The sequence below is a fragment of the Dipodomys merriami genome, unplaced genomic scaffold (assembly GCF_024711535.1).
Source record: "Dipodomys merriami isolate MVZ:Mamm:240054 unplaced genomic scaffold, mDipMer1.0.p SCAF_58, whole genome shotgun sequence".
Taxonomy (NCBI): Eukaryota; Metazoa; Chordata; class Mammalia; order Rodentia; family Heteromyidae; genus Dipodomys; species Dipodomys merriami.
The window spans coordinates 1957950-1979106 of NW_027206157.1; positions in this window are offsets into that span (position 1 = coordinate 1957950).

Genomic DNA, 21157 nt, shown 5'->3' on the forward strand with positions numbered 1-21157 from the left:
TAGGTTTAGGTTTCATGTATGGGTAAGGGTTAGGGTGAGGGTTAGGGTGAGGATTAGGGTTAGGGTGAGGATTAGTGTTAATGTTAGGGTTAGAGTTAGGGTTAGGGTGAGGGTTAGGGTGAGGGTAAGGGTTAGGGTGAGGGTTAGTGTGAGGGTTAGTGTTACTCTTAGTGTTAGGTTTAGGGTAAGGGTAAGGGTTAGGGCTAGTTTAGGGTGAAGGTGAGGGTTAGGGTGAGGGAGAGGTTTAGGGTGAGTTTGAAGGGTAGGGGTTGGGTTAGGGTTAGGGTTAGGTTTAGGCTGAGGGTTAGGGTTAGTGTGAGGGTGAGGGCTAGTTTTTGCATTAGGGTTAGGATTAGGGTTAGGGTTAGTGTGAGGGGGAGGGGGAGGTTGAGGTTGAGGTTAGGGTTAGGGTTAGGGTTAGGCTTAGGGTGGGGGTGAGGGTGAGGGGGAGGGTGAGGGTTAGGGTTAGTTTTTGGGTGAGGGCAAGGGTGAAGATGAGCGTGAGGGTGACGGTTAGGGTGAGGGTGAGGATTTCGGTTAGAAAAGGCTTAGGGTTGGTTTAGGATGAGGATCAGGGTTAGGGTGAGGTTTAAGGTGATGGTTAGGATTAGGGTGAGGATTAGGGTTAGGGTGTAGGTGAGGGTTATGGTTAAGTTGAGGGTTAGGGTGACTGTGAGGATTAAGGTGAAGGTGAGGGTTAGGGTTAGGGTGAGGGTGAGGGTGAGGGTTATGGTGAGCTGTTAGGTGTGGTGTAGGGTAAGGGTTGGGGTGAGGGTTAGGGTTAATGTGAGGGTTAGGTTTAGGTTTTGGGTTAGTGTGAGGATAAGGGTTAGGGTGGGGGTTAGGTTTATAGTGAGGGTTAGGGTTAGCATTAGTGTTAGGGTGAGTGTGAGTTTTAGGGTGAGTGTAAGGGTGAGGGTTAGGGTGAGGGATAGAGTTAGGTTTAGTGTGAGGTTAAATGTTGGGATGAGGATTAGGGTGTGTGTGAGGGTTAGGGTAAGGGTTAGGGTTAGGGTGAGTGTTAGTGTTAGGATTAGGGTTAGGTTTAGGGTTAGGGTTATTGTTAGGGCTAGGGTTAGGGTCAGGGTGAGTGTGAGGGTGAGGCTTAGCGTTAGGGTTAGGGTTAAGATGAGGATGAGTGTTAGTGTTAGGGTTAGGGTTAAAGTTAGGCTGCGGGAGAGGCTTTGGGTGAGGGTAAGTGTTAGGTTTAGGGTTACGGGGAGGGCTAGGTTGAGCGTGAGTGTTAGTGTGAGAGTAAGTGTGAGGGTGAGGGTTTCGATTAGGTAAGAGTTAGGGTAATTTTTAGGGTGAGGTTTAAATTGAGGGTGAGGGCTAGTGTGATGGTTAGGGTTAGGGTGAGGGTAAGGTTTATAGTTAGTTTGAGGGGTAGGCTTGGGGTGATGTTTAGGGTGAGGGTGAGGGTTAGGGTGAGGGTTAGGGTGAGGGTGAGTATGAGGGTTAGGGTGTGGGTGATGGTTAGGATTATGGTGAGGGTAGTGTGATGGTGAGAGTTAGGTTGAGTGTGAGGGTTAGGGTTAGGTTTTGGGTGAGGTTTAGGGTTATTTTTAGGGTGATGGTGAGGGTTAGGGTGAGGTGTAGGGTTAGGGTTAGGGTGAGCGTTAGGGTTAGTGTGAGGGTTAAGGTTAGGATTAGCTTTAGGGTAAGGTTTAAGGTTAGGGTGAGGGTTAGGGTTTGGGTTAAGGTTAGGGATAGTGTTAAGTTTAGGGTTAGGGTTAGGGTTAGGGTTAGGGTCAGGTTAGTGTGATGGTGGGGGTTAGGGTGAGGGTGAGGTTTAAGATTAGGGTTAGGGTGAATGTTAGGGTGAGGGTTAGGTTGAGGGGTAGGGTTAGGGTTAGGGTGAGCCTTAGGGTTAGTGTGAGGGTTAGGGTTAGGGTGAGGATTAGGGTTAGTGTGAGGTTAAAGTTAAGGGTGAGGGTTAGTGTGAGGGTGACGGTTAGGGTGTGGTTTAGGTTTAGGGTTACGGTCGGGATAGGGTGACATTGAGGGTTAGGGTGACGTGAGGGTTAGGGTTAGTCTTACGGTCATTGTTAGGGTGAGGGTTAGGTTGAGCGTTAGGGTTAAAGTTAGGGTGAGGGTTAAGTTGAGGGCTAGGGTGAGGGTGAGGATTTCGTTTAGGTAAGGCTTGGGGTTATTGTTAGGGTGAGGTTTAGGTTGAGTGTGGGGGTTAGTGTGAGGTTTAGGGTTAGGGAGAGGGTTAGGATTAGAGTAAGGGTGAAGGTTAGGTTTAGGGTGATTTTTAGGGTGAGGGTGAGGGTTAGGGTTAGTTAGAGTTCAGGTTCAGGTGAGGGTTAAGATATGGGTAACCCTTAGAGTGAAGGTTAGGGGGACGGTGAGGATTAGGGTGAGGGTGTGGGTTAGCATTATGTTTAAGGTGATGGTTAGGGTTAAGGTTAGGGTGAGGGTGAGGGTTAGCGTGAGGGTTAGGATTAGGTTTAGTGTGAGGGTTAGGGTTAGTGTGAGGGTTAGTGTTAGGTTTAGTGTGAGGATAAGGGTTATGGTGAGGGTTAGGGAGAGAGTGAGTGTTAGGTTTAGCGTTAGGGTTATTGTGAGATTTAGGAAGAGGGTTAGGGTTAGGATGAGAGTTACGGTTAGGGTGATGTTTTGGGTGAGGTTGAGGGTTAGGGTGAGGGTTGAGGGTGAGGGTGAGCGTTAGGGTGAGTGTGAGGGTGAGGGTGACGGTGAAGGTTAGGGTTAGGGTTAAGGTTAGAGTGAGGGTGAGGTTTATTGTTAGGATTATGGTTAGGGTTATGGTTAGCCTGAGGGAGAGGCTGAGGGTTAGTGTTAGGGTTAGGATCAGGGTTAGGGTTAGGGTGAGGGCTAGGGTGAGGGTGAGGGTTAGGTTAAGGGTGAGGTTGAGGGTGAGTGTTAGGTTTAGGGTTAGGGTTAGGCTGAGCGCGAGGGTGGGGTTTAAGGTAATGTTTAGGGTTAGGGTTAGGGTTAGGGTGAGGATTAGGTTGAGGTTGATGTTTAGTGTGAGGGTTAGGTTGAGGATTAGGTTTAATGTGATATTTCGGGTGAGGGTGAGGGTTAGGGTGAGGGTTAAGTTTCGGTTCCACGTGAGGGTTAGGGTGTGTGTGAAGGTTAGTGTTAGGGTGAAGGTTAGGGTGACAGTGAGGGTTAGGGTGAGGGTGAGGTATAGGATTATGTTTAGGGTGAGAGTTAGCGTTAATGTTAGGGTTAGGATGAGAGGTAAAGTGAGGGGTAGAGTTTGGGTTAGGGTGAGGGTTATGGTTAGTGTGAGGGTTAGGTATAGGGTTAGGGTTAGTGTGAGGATAAGGGTTATGTTGAGGGTTAGGATTAGGGTGAGGGTTAGGGTTGGCGTTAGGGTTAGGGTGAGGTTTAGGGTGAGGGTTAGGGTGAGGGTTAGTGTAAGGTTTAGGGTTAGTCTGAGGGCGAGGGTGAGGGTTAGTGTATGGGTTAGGGTGAGGGTTAGTTTTAGTTTGAGGATTAGGTTTAGGGATAGAATTAGGGTTAGTGTGAGGTTAAAGTTTAGGCTGAGGTTTAGGGTTAGGTTGAGGGTTAGTGTTAGGATTAGGTTTATGGTTAGGGTTAGGGTTATGGTTAGTGCTAGGTTAGGGTAAGGGTGAGTGTGAGGGTGAGGGTTACCCTTAGGGTTAGAGTTAAGGTGACGATGAGGGTGATATTTAGGGTTAGGTTTAAGGTTAGGCTGAGGGCGAGGGTGAGGGTGAGTTTAAGGGTAAGGGTTAGGGATAGGGTGAGGGCTAGGTTGAGCCTGAGTGTTAGTGTGAGAGTGAGGGTGAGGGTGATGGTTTCAGTTAGGTAAGAGTTAGGATTATTTTTAGGGTGAGGTTGAAATTGAGGGTGAGGGTTAGTGTGAGGGTTAGGGTTAGGGTGAGGGTAAAGTTTATATTTAGGTTGTGGGGTAGGGTTAGGGTGATGTTTAGGGTGAGGGTGAGGGTTAGGGTGAGGGTTAGGTTTAGGGTAAGTGTGAGGGTTAGAGTGTGGGTGAGGGTTAGTGTTACAGTGAGGGTTAGTGTGACGGTGAGGTTTAGGTTGAGTGTGAGGGTTAGGGTTAGGTTTTGGGTGAGGGTTAGGGTTAGTTTTAGGGTGATGGTGAGGGTTAGGGTGAGGTTTAGAGTTACAGTTAGGGTGAGGGTTAGATTTAGGGTTTAGGGTTAGGGTGAGGGTGAGGGTTAGCTTTAGCGTTAGGGTTAGGATGAGGGTTAGGATGAGGGTTAGGGTTAGGGTTAGGGTGAGGGTTAGAGTTAGGGTTAGGGTTAGCGCAAGGTTTGGGTTAGGGTTAGGTTTAGGGTGAGGATTAGGGTGAGGGTGAGGGTGAGGGTGAGGTTTCAGGTGAGGGTGAGGTTTAGGGTGTGGGTTAGAATTAGGGTTATAGCCAGGTTAGGGTGACGGTGAGGGTTAGGGTGAGGGTGAGGGATAGGGTGAGTTTTAGGGTTAGGGTTAGGGTGAGGATTAGGGTTAGTGTGATAGTTAGGGTTAGGGTTAGGGTGAGGGTGAGGGTGAGGGTTAGGGTTAGCGTTAGGGTTAGGGTGAGTGTTAGGTTTAGGGTTAGGTTTAGGATGAGGATTAGGGTGAGGGTTTGAGTGAGGGTTAGGTTTAGTGTTAGGGTTAGGATGAGGGTTAGGCTGAGGGTTAGGTTTAGGGTTAGGGTTAGGGTGAGGGTTAGAGTTAGGGTTAAGCTTAGGGTAAGGTTTATGGTTAGGATTAGGTTTAGGGTTTTGTTTACAGTTTTTGTTAGGGTTAGGGTTAGGGTTAATTGTGAGTGTGAGGGTTAGCATTAGGGTTATGGGTAGGATTAGTGTGAGGGAGAGGGTGAAGGTTAGGTTTAAGATTAGGGTTAAGGTTTGGGTTAGGCTGAGGGTGAGGGTGAGGTTGAGGTTGAGGGTTAGGGTTAGGGTCAGGGTTAGTGTTACTGTTATGATGAGCGTTAGGTTGAGGGTTAGGTTTAGGGTTAGGGTGAGGGTTAGGTTGAGGGTTAGGGTGAGGGTTAGGTTTAGGGTTAGGGTGAGGGTTATGATTAGGGTGAAGTTTAGTGTGAGGGTTAGGGGTAGGCTTAGGGTGAGGGTTAGTGTTAGTGTGAGAGTTAGGGTTAGGGCTATGGTGAGTTATAGGGTTAGGTTTAGTGTTAGTGTGAGGGTTAGGGTTAGGATTAGGGTTAGGGTTAGGGTTTCAGTTATTGTTAGGTTTAGTGTTAGGGTTTGGTTGAGGTGAGGGTGAGGGTTAGCATTAGGTTTATGGTTAGTGTTAGGGTGAGTGAGGGGGTGAGGGTTAGGTTTAGGATTAGAGTTAGGGTTAGGGTTAAGCTGAGGCTGAGGGTGAGGGTGAGGGTGAGTGTTATGGTTAGGGTGATGATTAGGGTTAAGGTTAAGGTGAGCGTTAGGGTGAGGGGTAGGGTTAGGCTTAGTGTGAGGTTTAGGGTTAGTGTGAGGGTTAGGGCTATGTATAGGGTTAGTGTTAGTGTGAGGATAAGGGTTAGGTTGAGGGTTAGGGTGAGGGTGAGGGTTTGTGTTAGGGTAAGTGTAAGGGTTACGTTGATTGTTAGGGTGAGGGTCAGGGTTAGGGTTAGAATTAAAGTTAGGGATAGTGTGAGGGTGAGGGTGAGGTTTTGGTTGAGGGTTTTGGTTAGGCAAGGGATAGGGTTAGGGTGAGGATTAGTGTGAGGATGAGGGTTAGATTGAGGGTGAGGGTTAGGGGTATGGTGAGGGTTAGGGTTGGCGTTAGGGTGAGGGTTAGGTTTACGGTGATGTTTAGGTTGAGGGTGAGGTTTAGGGTGAGGGTGATGTTTCGGGTGAGGGTTCGGTTTCGAGTGGGGGTGAGGGTTAGTGTGTGGGTAAGGGTTAGGGGTCGGGTGAGTTTTAGGTTGATGGTGACTGTTAGGGTGAGGGTGAGGGTTAGCGATAGGGTTAGGATTAGGGTGAGGGTTAGCATTAGTGTTAGGGTAAGCGTGAGATTTAGGGTTATTGTTAGAGGGTTAGGGTTAGTGTGAGGGTTAGGGTTAGGTATAGGGTTAGGGATAGTGTGAGGATGAGGGTTAGGGTAAGGGGTAGGGTTAGGGTTAGGGTGAGGGTTAGGGTGAGGGTTAGGTTTAGGGTTAGGGTGAGGGTTATGATTAGGGTTAGGTTTAGTGTGAGGTTTAGGGGTAGTCTTAGGGTAAGGGTTAGTGTTAGGGTGAGGGTTAGGGTTAGGGCTAGGGTGAATTATATGGTTAGGTTTCGGGTTATTGTGAAGGTTAGTGTTAGGATTAGTTTTAGGGTTTGGGTTACGGTAAGTGTGAGGGTGAGGGTGATTTTGAGCTTTATTGGTAGTGTTAGGGTTAGGGTGAGTGTGAGGTTTAGGGTTAGGGTTAGGGTTTGGTTAAGGGTTTGGCTGAGTGTGAGGGTGAGTGTGAGGGTTAGGGTTAGGGTTCGGGTGAGGGTTAGGGTTAGTGTGAGCGTTAGGGTGAGGGTGAGTTCTAGGGTCAGGTTTAGGGTGACTGTGACAGTGAGGGTGAGGGTTAGGTTTAGGATTAGGTTTAGCGTGAATTTTAGGGTTAGGGTTAGGCTTAGGGTGAGGGTTAGGGTTAGGATTAGGGTTAGGGTTAGGGTTATTGTTAGAGTTAGGGTTAGGGTGAGGTTTAGGTTTCGGGTGAGGGCTAGGTTGAGGGTGAGGTTTAGGGTGAGTGTGAGGGTGAGGGTGAAGTTAAGGGTTACGATTTGGGTTAGGCTTATGGTAAGGCTGAGTGTGACAGTGAGGGTGAGGGTGAAGGTTAGGGTTAGGGTTAGGGTTAGGGATAAGGTGAGGTCTAGGGTGAGGGTGAGTGTTAGGGTGACAATGAGGGTGAAGTTGAGGGTTTCGGTTAGGTAAGAGTTAGGGTTATTGCTAGGGTGAGGATTAGGTCAAATGTGAGGGTTATGGTAAGGGTTCGGGTTAGGGTTAGGGTAAGGGTTAGGTTAAGGGGGAGGGTTAGGGTTAGGTTAAGATTTAGGTTTAGGGTGAGGGTTAGAGTTAGGGTTAGGGTGAGGGTTAGGGTTAGGGTTAGGTTTAGAGTGAGGTTTAGCGTTAGGTTTAGGGTTAAGTTGAGGGGTAGGGTGAGGGGTAGGGTTAGGGTTAGGGTAAGGGTTTGAGTTAGTGTGAGCCTTAGGGTTAGTGTTAGGGTGAGGTTTAGGGTTAGGGTTAGGGTAAGTGTTAGGGTTATGGTGAGGTTTAGGGTGAGGATTAGGGTTAGGGTGAGGGTTAGGTTGAGGGTTGGGGTTAGGGTGAGGTTTAGGCTGAGGCTGAGGGTTAGGGTGAGGGTGAGGGTTCAAGTGAGGGTGAGGGTTCGATTGAGGGTGAGGGTTAGGGTGTGGGTTGGTGTTAGGTCTAGGGTGTGGCTTAGAGTGATGATGAGGGTTAGGGTGAGTGTAAGTATTAGGGTTAGGATTATGGTGAGATTTAGGGTTAGGTTTAGGGTTAGGGGGAGGGTTAGGGTGAGGGGTAGTGTTAGGCTTAGGGAGAGGGTTTGGGTTAATGTGAAGTTAGGGTTAGGTTTAGAGTAAGGGTTAGTCTGAAGATAAAGGTTAGGTTGAGGGTAAGGGTTAGGTTTACGGTAAGGTTAGGCTTAGGGTGAGAGTTAGGGTTAGGGTGATGTTTAGGGTGAAGGTGAATGATAGGGAGAGGGTGTTGAGGATGAGGGTTACTGTGATGCTGAGGGTGAGGGTGACGGTGAGGGTTATGATTAGGGTGAGGGTGAGGGTTAGGGTTAGGATTAGGGTTAGGTATAGGGTTAGGTTGAGAGTGAGGGTGAGGGTTGGGATTAGGGTAGGGTTAGTTTGAGGGTTAGGGGGAAGGTGAGTTTCAAGGTGAGGGTTAGGTTGAGGGTGACTCTGAGGGTGAGGGTTACGGTTAGGATTAGGGTTAATATAGGGTGAGGGTTAGGATTAGGGTGAGGGTGAGGGTGAGGGTTAGGGTTAGGGTTAGGGTTAGGGCGAGGGTTAGGATTAGGGTTAGGTTTAGGGTAAGGGTTAGGGTTAAGGTGAGATTTAGGTTTAGGGTTAGGTTAAGGATTACATTTAGGGTGAGGGTTAGGGTTTGGTATAGATTGAGGGTTAGGGTTAGGGTTAGGGTGAGGATTAGGTTTAAGGTTAGGTTTAGGGTGAGGTTAAGGGTTTTAGTTAGGGTGAAAGTGAGGGTTAGTGTGAGGTGTAGAGTTAGGGTTAGGTTGAGGTTTAGGGTTAGGGTTAGGGTTAGGGTTAGTTTGAGGGTGATATTTAGGGTTAGGGTGAGGCCTAGGGTGAGAGATAGTGTTCAGGTTAGGGTGATTTTTATGGTGTGGGAAAGGGTTAGGGTTAGGGTGTGGTTTAGGGTGAGGGGAAGCGTTAGGGTTATGGTTAGGGTGAAGGGGAGGGTGAGGGTTATGTTTAGGGTAGTGTGAGTATAAGGTTTAGGGTGAGGGTTAGGGGTAGGTTGAGTTTTAGGGTTAGCGTTAGGGTTCGGTGAGGGTTAGGGTTACGGTTATTGTGAGCGTTAGGTGAGGGTTATTGTTAGGCTTAAGGTTAGGGTGAGGGTGAAGGTGAAGGTTAGGGTTAGGGTTAAATTTAGGGTGAGGGTGAAGGTGAGGGTTAGGTTTAGGATTAGGAATAGGGTTAGGGATAGGCTTAGGTTGAGAGTGAGGTTGAGGGATAGGTTTAGGGTTAGGGTTATTGTTAGGGATAGGCTTAAGTTTAGGGTGAGGGTGAGGGTTAGGTTTAGGGTGAGAGTTAGGGTTAGGGTGATGTTCAGGGTGAGGATGATGATTAGGGTTAGCTTGTGGGTGAGGGTTAGGCTTAGGGTGAGGTTTAGGGCGATGGTGAGTGTTAGAGTGAGGGGAGGTTTAGGGTTAGGGTTAGCGTTAGGGTGAGAGTAAGGGTTAGGTTGAGAGTTAGGGTGAGGTTAAGTTTAGGGTTAGGCTGAGGTTTACGGTTATTGTGAGGGTTAGGATTAGTGTTAGTGTTTGGGTTAGTGTGAGGATAAGGTTTAGGGTGAGGGTTAGGGTTTGGGTTAACGTGAGGGGGAGGTTTAGGGTTACCATTAGTTTAAAGGTGAGGGTAAGGGTGAGGGTTAGGTTTAGGGTAAGGTTTACGTTTAGGGTGAGTGTTAGTGTTAGGGTTAGTGTTAGGGTAAGGATGAGGTTGAGGGTTAGGTTTTGGCTGAGGGTTAAGTTTAGGGTTAGGGTGAGGTTTAGGGTTAGGGTGATGTTTAAGGTGAGAGTTCGGGTGAGGTTGAGGGATAGGGTGTCGTTGAGGGTTAGGGCTAGAGTGAGTTTTAGGCTGAGGGTGAGAGTGAGGGTGAGGGTTAGGGCGAGGGTGAGTGTTCGAGTGAGGGTTCCTGTGAGGGTGAGGGTTAGGTTGTGGGTAGGGTTACGGTTAGGGTTCGGGTTAGAGTGAGGCTTAGGGTGAAGGTGAGGGTTAGGGTGAATGTGAGGGTTAGGGTTAGGGTTACGGTGAGGGTTAGGTTTAGGTTTAGGGTGAGGGTTAGTTTGAGGGGTAGGTTAAGTTTAGGGTGAGGTTGAGGGTTAGGATTAGGGTTAGGGTAATTTTGAGGATAAAGGTTAGGGTGATGTTTAGGCTGAGGGTGAGGGTTAGGGTTAGGGTTAGGTTAGGATTAGGGTGAGGTTTAGGTTTAGGGTGAGGGTTAGTGTGATGGTGAGTGTTAGGGTTAGGGTCAGGGTGAGGGTTAGGTTTAGGATTAGGGTTAGTTTTAGGGTTAGTCTGAGAGTGAGGGTGACGGTGAGGGTGAGGGTTAGGGTTATTGTTAGGGTGAGGGTTAGGGTTAGTGTGAGGGTTAGGGTGAGGGTGACGGTTCGGGTGAGGGTGAAGGTGAGGGTGAGTGTTAGGATTAGAATTAGAATTATGGTGAGTTTTAGGGTTAGGATTAGGGTTAGCGTGAGACTTAGGTTTATGATTAGGGTTAGGGTTAGATTTAGGGTAATTGTTAGGGTTAGGGTTAGGGTTAGGGTTAGGGTGAAGGTGAGGCTGAGGGTTAGAGTTAGGTTTATTGTTAGGGTTAGGGTGAGGGTGAGGGTTAGGGTTAGGATTAGGGTTAGGGTTAGGGTTAGGGTTAGGCTCTGGGTGAGGGTGAGGGTGAGGGCTCGGTTTAGGTTTAGGTTTAGGGTTAGGGTGAGTGCTAGTGTGAGGTTTAATATTAGGGTGAGGGTGAGGATGAGGGTTTCGGTTAGGGAAGCTTTACCTTTATTGTTAGGGTGTTGATTAGCTTGAGGGTGAGGGTTAATGTGAGGTTTAGGGTTAAGGTGGAGGTTAGTGTTAGAGTTAAGGTGAGGGTTAGGGTTAGGATGATGTTTAGGGCGAGGGTGAGGGTTAGGGTGAATGTTAGGTTTCGGGTGAGGATGAGGGTTAGGGTGTGGATGAGGGTTAAGGTGAGGGTGAGGGTTAGGGTTTGGTTTAGGTTGAGGGTTAGGATTAGGGTTAGGATGAGGGTGAGGGGTAGTGTGATTGTTAATGTTAAGGTTAGTGTGATGGTTAGGGTTAGTGTGAGGGTTAGGGATAAGTTTAGGTTTACAGTTAGGATAAGTGTTAGGGTGAGGGTTCGGGTTCGGGTTCGGGTTAGGGTTAGGATTAGCATTAGAGTTAGGGTTAGTGATAGGGTAAGGTTTAGGATTAGGATGAGGGTTACGGTTAGGGTTAGGGTTAGTGTTAGGGTGAGGGTGAGGTTGAGGGTTCGGGTTAGGTTTAGGGTTATGGTGAGGCTGAGGGTAAACGTTAAGTTTAGGATTAGGGTTAGGGTTAGGGTTAGGGTTAGTCTTAAGGTGAGGGTGAGGGTGAAGTTGAGGCTTAGTGATAGTGTTAGGCTTAGGGTGAGGGTTAGCATGAGCATTAGGCTGAGGGTTAGTTTTAGGTTTAGTGTAAGCGTTAGGGTTAGTTTTAGGGTTAAGATGTGGTTTAGGGTTAGGTTCAGGGTTAGGATAAGGGATAGGCTGAGGATGAGGGTTAAGGTTAGTGTGAGGGTTAGGTTTAGGGTTAGGTTTATGGTTAGGGTGAGGGTAAAGTTTAGGGTGAGGGGTAGGGTTAGGCTTATGGTGAGGGTTAGGGTGAGGGTTAGGGTTAGGTTTATGGTTAGGATTATGGTGAAGGTTAGGGTGAGGGTTAGGGTTAGGGTTAGGGTGAGGGTTAGGGTGTGGGTAATGGTTAGTGTGAGGGTTAGGATGAAGGTGAGGGTTAGGTTTAGGGTGAGGGTAAGTGTTAAGGTGAGGGTTAGGGTGAGGGTGAGGGTTAGGGTTATCATTAGGGTCCGGGTGAGGATGAGGCTTAGTGTGAGGTTTAGAGTTAAGGTTAGGGATAGCGTGAGGACTAGGGTTAGGGTTAGATTTAGGGTGAGGGTTAGGCTGAGTTGTAGGGTTATGGTTAGAATGAGGTTTAGGATTACTGTGAGCTTTACGGTTTAGGTTAGGGTTAGGGTGAAGGTAAGGTTTAGGGTCAGGGTTAGGGTTAGGGTGAGGGTTCGGGTGAGGATTCGGGTTAGGGTGTGGGGGACGGTTAGGGTTAATGTGAGGGCTAGATTCCGGTTTAGGGTTAGGGTGAGTTTGAGGGTTAGGGTTAGGGTTATTTTGAGGGTGAGAGCTGAGGTGAGGCTGAGGGTTAGTGTGAGGTTGAGGTTGAGGGTTAGGATTAGGAATATGGTTAAGGTTAGGGTTAGGGTGAGTGTTAGGTTTAGTGTTACGGTTAGGTTGAGGGTTAGCGTTAGGGTTAGGGTTAGGGTTAGGTGAGTTTGAGGATGAGGCTTAGGGTTAGGATTGGGGTTAGGTTTAGGGTTAGGGTGAGTGTTAGGGTGAGGGTGAGGGTTCGGTGAGGGTGAAGCTTAGGGTTTGGGTGAGGGTTAGTGTTAGGGTGAGGTTAGGGTTAGGGTTACTGTAAGGGTTATGTTGAAGTGAAGGGTTATGGTGAGGTTTAGTGTGAGGATGAGGGTTAGGGTTAGGGTGAGGGTTAGGGTGAGAGTTAGGGTGAGGTTTAGCGTTGGGTTTAGGGTTAGGTTGAGGGTGAGGTATGGGGTGAGGGTTAGGTTTAGGGTGAGGGTTAGGGATAGTGTTAGGGTGAGGGTGGGGGTCAGGGTGAGTGTTAGGGTTACGTTTATGGTTAGAATTAGGGTGAGGGTGATGGTTAGGATTAGGGTTAGGATTAGGGATAGGATTAGGGTGAGGGTGAGGGTTAGGGTTAGGGGAAGTGTTAGGGTTAATGTTACAGTTAGGGTGAGGGTTAGCGTTACTGTTAGGGTTAGGATGAGCATTAGGCTGAGGGTTAGTTTTAGGGTTAGTGTGATCGTTAGGGTTAGTTTTATGGTTAAGATGAGGTTTAGGGTTAGGTTTAGGGTTAGGATAAGGGATAGACTGAGTGTTAGGGTTAAGGTTAGTGTGAGGGTTAGGTTTAGGGTTAGGGTTACGGTTAGGGTGAGGGTAAAGTTTAGGGTGAGGTTTAGGCTTAGGGTTATGGGGAGGTTTAGGGTGAGGGTTAGGGTTAGGTTTATGGTTAGGATTAGGGTGAAGGTTAGGGTGAGGGTTAGGTTTAGGGTTAGGGTTAGGGTGAGGGTTAGGGTGTGGGTAAGGGTTAGGGTGAGTGTTAGGGTGAGGGTGAGGGTTAGTGTTATGGTGAGGGTAAGGGTTAGGGTGAGGGTTAGGGTGAGGGTGAGGGTTAGGGTTAGCATTAGTGTAAGGGTGAGTGTGAGGCTTAGTGTGAGGGTTAGAATTAAGGTTAGGGATAGGGTGAGGATTAGGGTTAGGTTTAGGTTAAGGGTGAGGGTTAGGCTGAGGGGTAGGGTTACTTTTAGGATGATGTTAGGTTTAGTGTGAGGTTTACGGTTAGGGTTAGGGTGAGGGTAAGGTTTAGGGTGAGGGTTAGGGTGAGGGTGAGGGTGAGGGTGAGGGTGAGGTTTCGGGGTAGGGTGTGGGTGACGGTTACGGTTAGTGTGAGGGCTAGGTTGGGTTTTAGGGTTAGGGTGCGGGTTAGGGTTTGGGTAAGGGTTAGGGTTAGGGTGATGCTGATGGTGAGCGTTAGGTTTAGGGTTATGGTTAAGGTGAAGTTGAGGGTTAGGTTTAGGGTTATGGTGAGGGTGAGGGCTGAGGTGAGGGTGAGGGTTAATGTGAGGTTAAGGATGAGGGTTAGGTTTAGGAATAGGGTAAGGGTTAGGGTTAGTCTGAGGGTGAGGGTGAGCGTGAGGCTTAGTGATAGTGTTAGGCTTAGGGTGAGGGTTACGTTTACTGTGAGGGTTATGGTTAATGTTAGGTTTAGGATTAGTTTGAGGGTAAGGGTTAGGGTGAGGTTTAGGGTGAGGGTGAGGGTTAGGGTTAGAGTTAGGATTAGGGTGAGGGCTAGGGAGATCGTGAGGGTTAGTTTGAGGGTTAGGGTGAGAGTTTCTTTTAGGTAAGGGATAGGGTTATGGTGAGGATTAGGGTGAGGGTGAGGTTTAGGTTGAGGGATAGATTTTTGGTGATGGTGAGGGTGAGGATTAGGGTGAGGGTTAGGGTGAGGGTGAGGGTTAGTGTTAGGGTTAGTGTTAGATTGAGGGTGAGCATTAGGGTGAGTGTGAGTGTTTGGGTGAGTGTGAGTGGGAGTGTGAGGATTAGGTTTAGGGTTAGGGTGAGAGTTAGGCTGAGGGTGTGGGTGAGGGTTAGGTTTAGGATTAGGGTTAGGGTTAGGGTTAGGCTTAGTGTGAGGCTTCAGGTTCGGGTTTGGGTTAGGGTTAGGTTTAGGGTGAGGGTTCGGGGTAGAGTTAGGGTTAGGGTTAGGATGAGGGTTAGGGTTAGGATGAGGGTTAGGCTGAGGGTTAGTATTAGGGTTAGGGTGAGGGTTAGGGTTAGTATGAGGATTAGGTTTAGTGTTCGGGTTAGTGTGAGGGTTCGAGTAAAAGTGGAGGTTAGGGTGTGGGTGAAGATTATGGTTAGGTTGAGTGCTAGCCTTAGGTTTAGGGTGAGTGTGAGGGTGAGGGTAGGGGTAGGGTTACCGTTAGGTTGAGGGTTAGGATTAGGGTTAGGGTTAGTGTGAGGAATATGGTGAGGTTCAGGGTTAGGGTTGGGATGAGGGTTAGGCTGAGGGTTAGGGTTAATGTGAGGGTGAGGGTGAGGGTTAGAGTTAGGGTTAGACTTAGTTGAATTTGAGGATGAGGATTAGGGTTAGGATTAGGGTTAGGGCTAGGGTTAGAGTGAGTGTTAGGGTGAGGGTGAGGGTTCGGTGAGGGTGAGGCTTAGGGTTTGCTTGAGGGTTAGGGTTAGGGTGAGGATTAGGGTTAGGGTTAATGTAAGGTTTATGTTGAGGTGAAGGGTTATGGCGAGGTTTAGTGTGAGGATGAGGGTTAGGGTTAGGGTGAGGGTTAGGGTGAGACTTAGGGTGAGTGTTAGGGTTAGGTTTACGGTTAGAATTAGGGTGAGGGTGATGGTTAGGATTAGGGTTAGCATTAGGGTTAGGTTGAGGGTGAGGGTGAGGGTAAGGGTTAGGGTGAGGGTTAGGGTGAGTGTGAGGGCTAGGGTTAGCATTAGTGTAAGGGTGAGGGTGAGGCTTAGTGTGAGGGTTAGAGTTAAGGTTAGGGATAGGGTGAGGGTTAGGGTTAGTGTTAATGTTAGGGTGAGAGATAGTCTGAGGGGTAGGGTTACTTTTAGGATGAGGTTTAGGTTTAGTGTGAGGTTTATGGTTAGGGTTAGGTTTAGGGTGAGGGTAAGGTTTAGGGTCAGGGTTAGGGTTAGGGTTAGGGTGAGGGTGAGGGTGAGGATTCGGGTTAGGGTGTGGCTGACGGTTAGGGTTAGTGTGAGGGCTAGGTTCCGGTTTAGGGTTAGGGTGAGGGTAAGTGTTAGGATTAGGGTGATGCTAATGGTGAGTGTTAGGTTTAGGGTTAGGGTTATGTTGAGGGTGAGAGCTGAGGTGAGGCTGAGGGTTAGTGTGAGGTTGAGGTTGAGGGTTAGGATTAGGAATAAGGTTACTGTTAGGGTTAGGATGAGTGTTAGGTTTAGTGTTACGGTTAGGGTGAGTGTTAGCGTTAGGGTTAGGGTTAGGACGAGCTTTAGGCTGAGGGTTAGGTTTAGGGTTATTGTGAGTGTTAGGGTTAGGGTTAGCATTAGGTTTAGGGTTAAGTTTAGGATGAGGGTTAGGGTTAGGTTTACGGTTAGTGTGTGGGTGAACGTGAGAGTTATGTTTAGGGTTAGGCTGAGGGTTAGTGTTGGGGTGAGGGCTAGGGTGAGTGTGAATGTTAGGTTGAGGGAGACGGTGAGGGTGAGGTTTCCGGTAATGTAAGGGTTATGGTTAGGTTTAGGGATTAGGATGAGTGTGAGGGTTAGTGTTATGTTGAGGGTTAGGGTGAGGTTGAGGTTTAGGGTTAGTGTTTGGATGAGGGTTAGGGTTAGGGTAAGATTGAGGGTGAGGATGAGGCTGAAGATTAGTGTTAGAGATAGTGTGAGGGTTAGGGCTACCGTGAGGGTTAGGGTTAGGTTTAAGTTTAGGGTGAGGGTGAGGGTGAAGGTTAGTGTTAGGGTTAGGTTTAGTATGAGGGTTAGGCTGAGGGTTAGGGTTAGGGTTAGTGTAAGTGTTAGGGTTAGGGTTGCGGTGAGGGTTAAGGTTAGGTTTAGGGTTAGGGTTATCGTTAGGGTTAGGGTCAGATTAACATGAGGGTTAGATTTAGGGTTACTGTTAGGGTGAGTGTTAGGGTGTGGGTAAGTTTTAGGGTGAGGGTTAGGGTTTAGGTAACGGTTAGAGTAAGGGTTAGGATGAGGGTGAGGTTTAGGGTTAGGGTGAGGGTAAGGGTTAGGGTGAGGTTGAGAGTGAGGGTGAGGGTAAGGGTTAGCATGTGTGTTAGGTTGAGGGTGAGGGTGAGGTTTAGGGTGAGGGTAAGGGTTAGGGTGAGTTTGAGTGTGAGGGTGAGGGTTAGGGTTAGCATGAGGGTTAGGGTGAGGGTGAGGGTGAGGCTTAGTGTTAGGGTGAGGGTTAGGGTGAGGGTGAGGTTTAGGGTTAGGGTTAGGGTGAGGGTAAGGGTTAGGGTAAGTGTTAGGGTGAGGGTGAGGTTTAGATTTAACATTAGGTTTACCGTTCGGGTTAGGATGGGTGTTAGGGTTAGGTTGAGGGTCAGGCTGAGTGTGAGGGTCAGGGTGAGGGTGAGTGTGAGGGTTACTGTTAGGGTTTGGGTTAGGTTTAGTTTGAGGGTTAGGGTTAGTTTAAGGGGTAGGGTAAGAGTTTGAGCTACGGTTAGGCTTAGGGTCAGGGTGAGGGTTAGGGTTAGGGTGAGGTTTAGGATGGGGTTGAGTATTAGTGTGAGGGTGAAGGTGAGGCTGAGGGTGAAGGTGAGGGTGAGGGTCAGGGTGAAGTTGAGGGTGAGGGTTTGGGTTAGGGTTAGGGTTACTGTGAAGGTGAGGGTGAGGGTTAGGTTAGGATTAGGGTTAGTGTTAGGGTTAAGCTCAGGGTAAAGGGTGAAAGTGAAGGGTGAGGGTTAGGGTTAGGGTTAGGGTGAGGGTTAGTGTTAGTGTGAGGGTTAGTGTGATGGTGAGGGTCAGGGTGAGGATGAGGTTTAGGGTTAGGATTAGGGTTAGGGTGAATTTTAGGGTTAGGGTTAGGGTTAGGTTTAGGGTTAGGGTTATTTTTGGGTTGGTTTTGGGTTAGGGTGAGGGTGAAGCTTAGCGTTAGGGTTAGGGTTAGGGTTATAGTGAGGGTGGGGTTGAGGTTTAGGTTTAGGATTAGGTTTAGGTTTAGGGTAAGCGTGAGGGGGAAGGGGAGGTTGAGGTTGAAGGTTAGGGATAGGGTTAGGTTTAGGTTGAGGGCTAGGATGAGAGTGAGGGTTAGTGTGAGAGTTAGGGTGAGGGTTTCAGTTATGTAAGGGTTAGGGTTAGGGTGAGGATTACTTTGATGGTGAGGGTTAAGCTGAATTTAGGTTTAGGTTGAGGGTTAGGGTTAGGGTTAGGGTGACGGTTATGGTTAGTGTGATGTTTAGGGTGAGGGAGAGGGTGAGGCTTAGGGTGAGGGTGAGGGTGAGAGTGAGGGTTAGGTTTAGGTTTAGGGTGAGGGTGAGGGTGAGGGTTAGGATTAGACATAAGTTTAGGGTTAGGGTTAGGCTGAAGTTGAGGGTAAAGTTGAGGGTGAAGTTTAGCTTTAGGGTTAGGATTAGGGTTAGGGAGAGTATTAGGGTGAGTGTGAGTGTTTGGGTGAGAGTGAGGGTTAGGTTGTGGGTGAGTGTTATGGTTAGTGTGAGGATTAGGGTTAGGGTTAGGGATAAGGTTATGGTGAGGGTAAGGGTTAGGGTGAGTTTTAGTGTGAGGATGTGGGTTAGGGTTAGTATTAGGGTTAGGGTGAGGTTTAGGATTAGGTTTAGGGTTAGGGTGAGGGTGAGGTATAGGGTGAGTGTTAGGGTTAGGGTGAGAGTGAGGTATAGGGTGAGGGTTAGGGTTAGGGTGAGGTTTAGGGTTAAGGTTAGGTTTAGGGTGAGAGTTAGGGTGAGGTGTCGGGATAGGGTTAGGGTGAGGGTTAGGGTTAGGGTTATGGTTAGTGTGAGGATAAGGGATAGGGTGAGGGTTAGGGTGAGGGTGAGGGTTAGGGTTATCCTTAGGGTTAGGGTTAGGGTTAGGGTGAGGTTGAGTGTTAGGGTGAATGTTAGGTTTATGGTTCGGGTTAGGGTGAGTGTTAGGGTGTGGGTAAGTGTTAGGGTGTGGGTTATGTTGAGGGTGAAGGTTAGGGTTCGGGTGAGGGTAAGAATAAGGATGAGTTTTAGGGTGAGGTTGAGGGATGGGGTGAGGGTTTGGGTTAAGGTTAAGGATACGTGAGGATTTGGGTTAGGGTTAGGTTAAGGGTGAGGTTTAGGCTGAGGGGTATGGTTAGGGTTAGGTTGAGGGTTAGGTTTAGTGTGAGTGTTAGGGTTAGGGTTAGGGTGACAGTAAGATTTAGCATGAGGTTTATGGTGAGTGTGAGTTTTAGGGTTAACATTAGGTTTAGGTTTAGGGTGAGTGCTGGGTTAGGTGTAGGGTTAGGGTTAGGGTGAGGGTAAGGGTTAGGGTTAGGGTTAGGTTGAGGGTTATTGTTAGGGTTAGGGCTAGGATGAGGATGAGGGTTAGAGTGAAGCTCAGATTTGTGTTTAGGTAAGGGTTAGGTTTAGGGTTAGGTTGAGCATTAACGTGAGGGTGTGGGTTAGGGGTAGGGTGAGGGTGAGGGTGAGGGTGAGTGTTACGATGAGAGTTAGCATTAGGGTAGGGTGAGGGTGAGGGTTTGGTTGAGGGTTAGGGTTAGGCTTAGTGTGAGTGTTAAGGTTACGGTGAGGGTTAGGGTTAGGGTGAGGGTTAGGGATAGGTTTAGGGTGAGGGTTAGGTTTATGGTCATGTTTAGTGTGAGGATGAAGTTTAGGGTGAGGGTGAGAGTTAGTGTTAGGTTTACGGGTAGGAATAGGGTTAGCATTAGGGTTAGGGTTAGGGTTAGCCTGAGGGTGGGGTTGAGGGTTAGGGTTAGGATTGCATTTAGGGTTAGGGTAAGGCTGAGGGGGAATGGGAGGTTGAGGGTGAGGGCTAGGTTTAGGGTGAGGGCTAGGTTGAGGGTGAGCGTGAGTTTGAGGGTTTCAGTTAGGTAAGGGCTAGGGTTAGGGTGAGGATTAGGGTGAGGGTGATGGTTAAGCTGAGGTTAGGTTTAGGGTGAGGGTTAGGGTTAGGGTTAGGGTGATGTTTAGGGTGAGGGTGATGGTTAGGGTGAGGGTTAGGGTTAGTGTTAGGGCGAGAGTTAGTGTTAGGGTGCTGTTTATTGTGAGGGTGAGGGTTAGGGTGAGGTTGAGTGTGAGGTTGAGGGTTCGGGTTCGGGTTAGGTTTAGGGTGAGTGTGAGGGTGAGTTTAAGGATTAGGAGTAGGTTTAGGGTTAGGGTTAGGCTGAGGTTGAGGGTCAGGGTGAGGTTGTAGTTTAGGGATAGGGTTAGGGTTAAGTTTAGGGTGAGGGTTACGGTTAGTGTGAGTGTTATGTTTAGGGTTAGGGTTAGGGTTAGGGTGAGCGTAAGGGTTAGGGTGAGGGTTAGGGGGAGGGTGAGGTTTAGGGTTACGGTTAGGTTTAGGGTGAGGGTTAGCGTTTGGGCGATGTTTAGGGTGAGGGTGAGGTTTAGGGTGAGGCTGAGGGTTCAGCTGAAGGTGAGGGTTCGGATGAGGGTGAGGGTTAGGATGGCGGTGAGGGTTAGGGTGAGTGTTGGGTTTAGTTTTAGAGTTAGGTTTAGGGTGCTCGTTAGGGTTACAGTTAGAGTGAGGTGTAGGGATAGGGTTAGGGTTAGGGTTAGGTTTAGTGTGAGGGTTAGGGTTAGGGTTAGGGTTAGTGTGAGGATAAGGTTTAAGGAAAGGGTTAGGATGAGGGTGAGGTTTAGGGTTAGCATTAGGGCTAGGGTAAGAGTTAGGGTGAGGGTTAGCGTTAGGGTGAGTGTTAGGGTTAGTGTTAGGGTGAGGGTTAGGTTTAGGGTGAGGTTTAGGGTGAGGGTGATAGTGTGAGGGTGAGGGTGAGGCTGAGTTTTGAGGTGAGGGTGAGGGTGAGGGAGAGTGTGAGGGTGAGGCTTAGGGTTAGGGTTAGGGTTAGTGTGAAGGTGAGGGTGAGCATTAAGTTAGGATTAGGGTTAGGGTTAGGTATGGATGAGGGTCAGTGTGAAAGTGATGGGTGAGGGTTAGGGTTAGGGTTAGGGTGAGGGTTAGTGTTAGTGTGAGGGTTAGTGTGATGGTGGGGTTCAGGGTGAGGGTGAGGGTTAGGGTTAGGATTAGGTTTAGGGTGAGTTTTAGGGTTAGGGTTAGGGTTAGGTTTAGGGTTAGGGTTAGGGTGAGGGTGAAGCTTAGCGTTAGAGCTAGGGTTAGGGTTAGAGTTTGTTTGGGGTTGAGGGTTCGGTTTAGGATTATGGTTAAGTTTAGGGTAAGGCTGAGTGGGAAATTTAGGTTGAGGGTGAGGGTTAGGGTTAGGGTTAGGTTTAGGGTGAGGGCTAGGATAAGTTTGAGGGTTAGGGTGAGGGTTTCAGTTATGTAAGTGTTAAGGTTAGGGTGAGGATTCCGGTGATGGTGAGGGTTAAGCTGAGTTTAGGTTTAGGTTGAGTCATAGGGTTAGGGTTAGGGTAAGGTTTAGGGTTAGTGTGATGTTTAGGTTGAGGGTGAGGGTGAGGCTTAGGGTGAGGGTGATGGTGAGGGTGAGGGTTATGCTTAGGGTTAGGGTGAGGGTGAGGATTAAGATTAGGAATAAAGTTAGGGTTAAGGTTAGGCTGAAGGTGACGGTCAGGGTGAGGGTGAAGGTTAGGTTTAGGGTTAGGATTAGGGTTAGGGAAAGTGTTAGGGTGAGGGTGAGTGTTCGGCTGAGGGTGAGGGTTAGGTTGTGGGTGAGCATTATGGTTAGGGTGAGGATTAGGGTTAGGTTTAGCGTTAAGGTTATGGTGCGGGTAAGGGTTAGGGTGAGGTTTAGTGTGAGGATGTGGGTTAGCGTTAGTGTTAGGTTTAGGGTGAGGGTTAGGGTGAGGTTTAGTGTTAGGGTTAGGTTTAGGGTGAGGGTGAGGTATAGGTTTAGGGTTAGGGTTAGAGTGAGGGTTAGGGTTAGGGTTAGGGTTAGGGTGAGGTTTAGGGTTAGGGTTAGGTTTAGGGTTAGGGTGAGGTATAGGTTGAGGGTTAGGGTTAGAGTGAGGGTTAGGGTTAGGGTTAGGGTTAGGGTTAGGGTGAGGGTGAGGGTGAGTGTTAGGGTTAGGTTTAGTGTTAGAGTTAGGGTTAGGCTGAGGGTAATGGGGATGGTGAGGGTGAGGGTTATGGTTAGGATAAGGGTTAGGGTTAGAGTTAGAGTGAGAGTTAGTGTTAGGGTTAGGGTTAGGATAAGGGTTAGGCTGACGGTTAGGGTTAGGATTAGTGTGAGAGTTAGGGTTAGGGTCACGGTTAAGGTCAGGTTTAGGGTTAGGATAATGGTTAGGCTGAGGGTTATGGTTAGGATTAGTGTGAGGTTTAGGTTTAGGGTTAGGTTAAGGGTGAGGGTGAGGGTTAAGGTTAGGGTGAGGGTTAGGGTGAGGGTGAGTGTTAGGGTTGGGCTGAGGATTAGGGTGAAAGTTGGTTTAGGGTAATGTTAGGGTGAGGGTTATTGTGTGGGTAAGTGTTAGGGTGAGGGATTGGTTGAGGGTGAGGGTTAGGGTTAGGTTGAGTGTAAGGGTTATGGTGAGGATTAGTGTGAGGGTGAGGTTTCGGTTTAGCATTAGGGTTAGGGTGAGGGTGAGG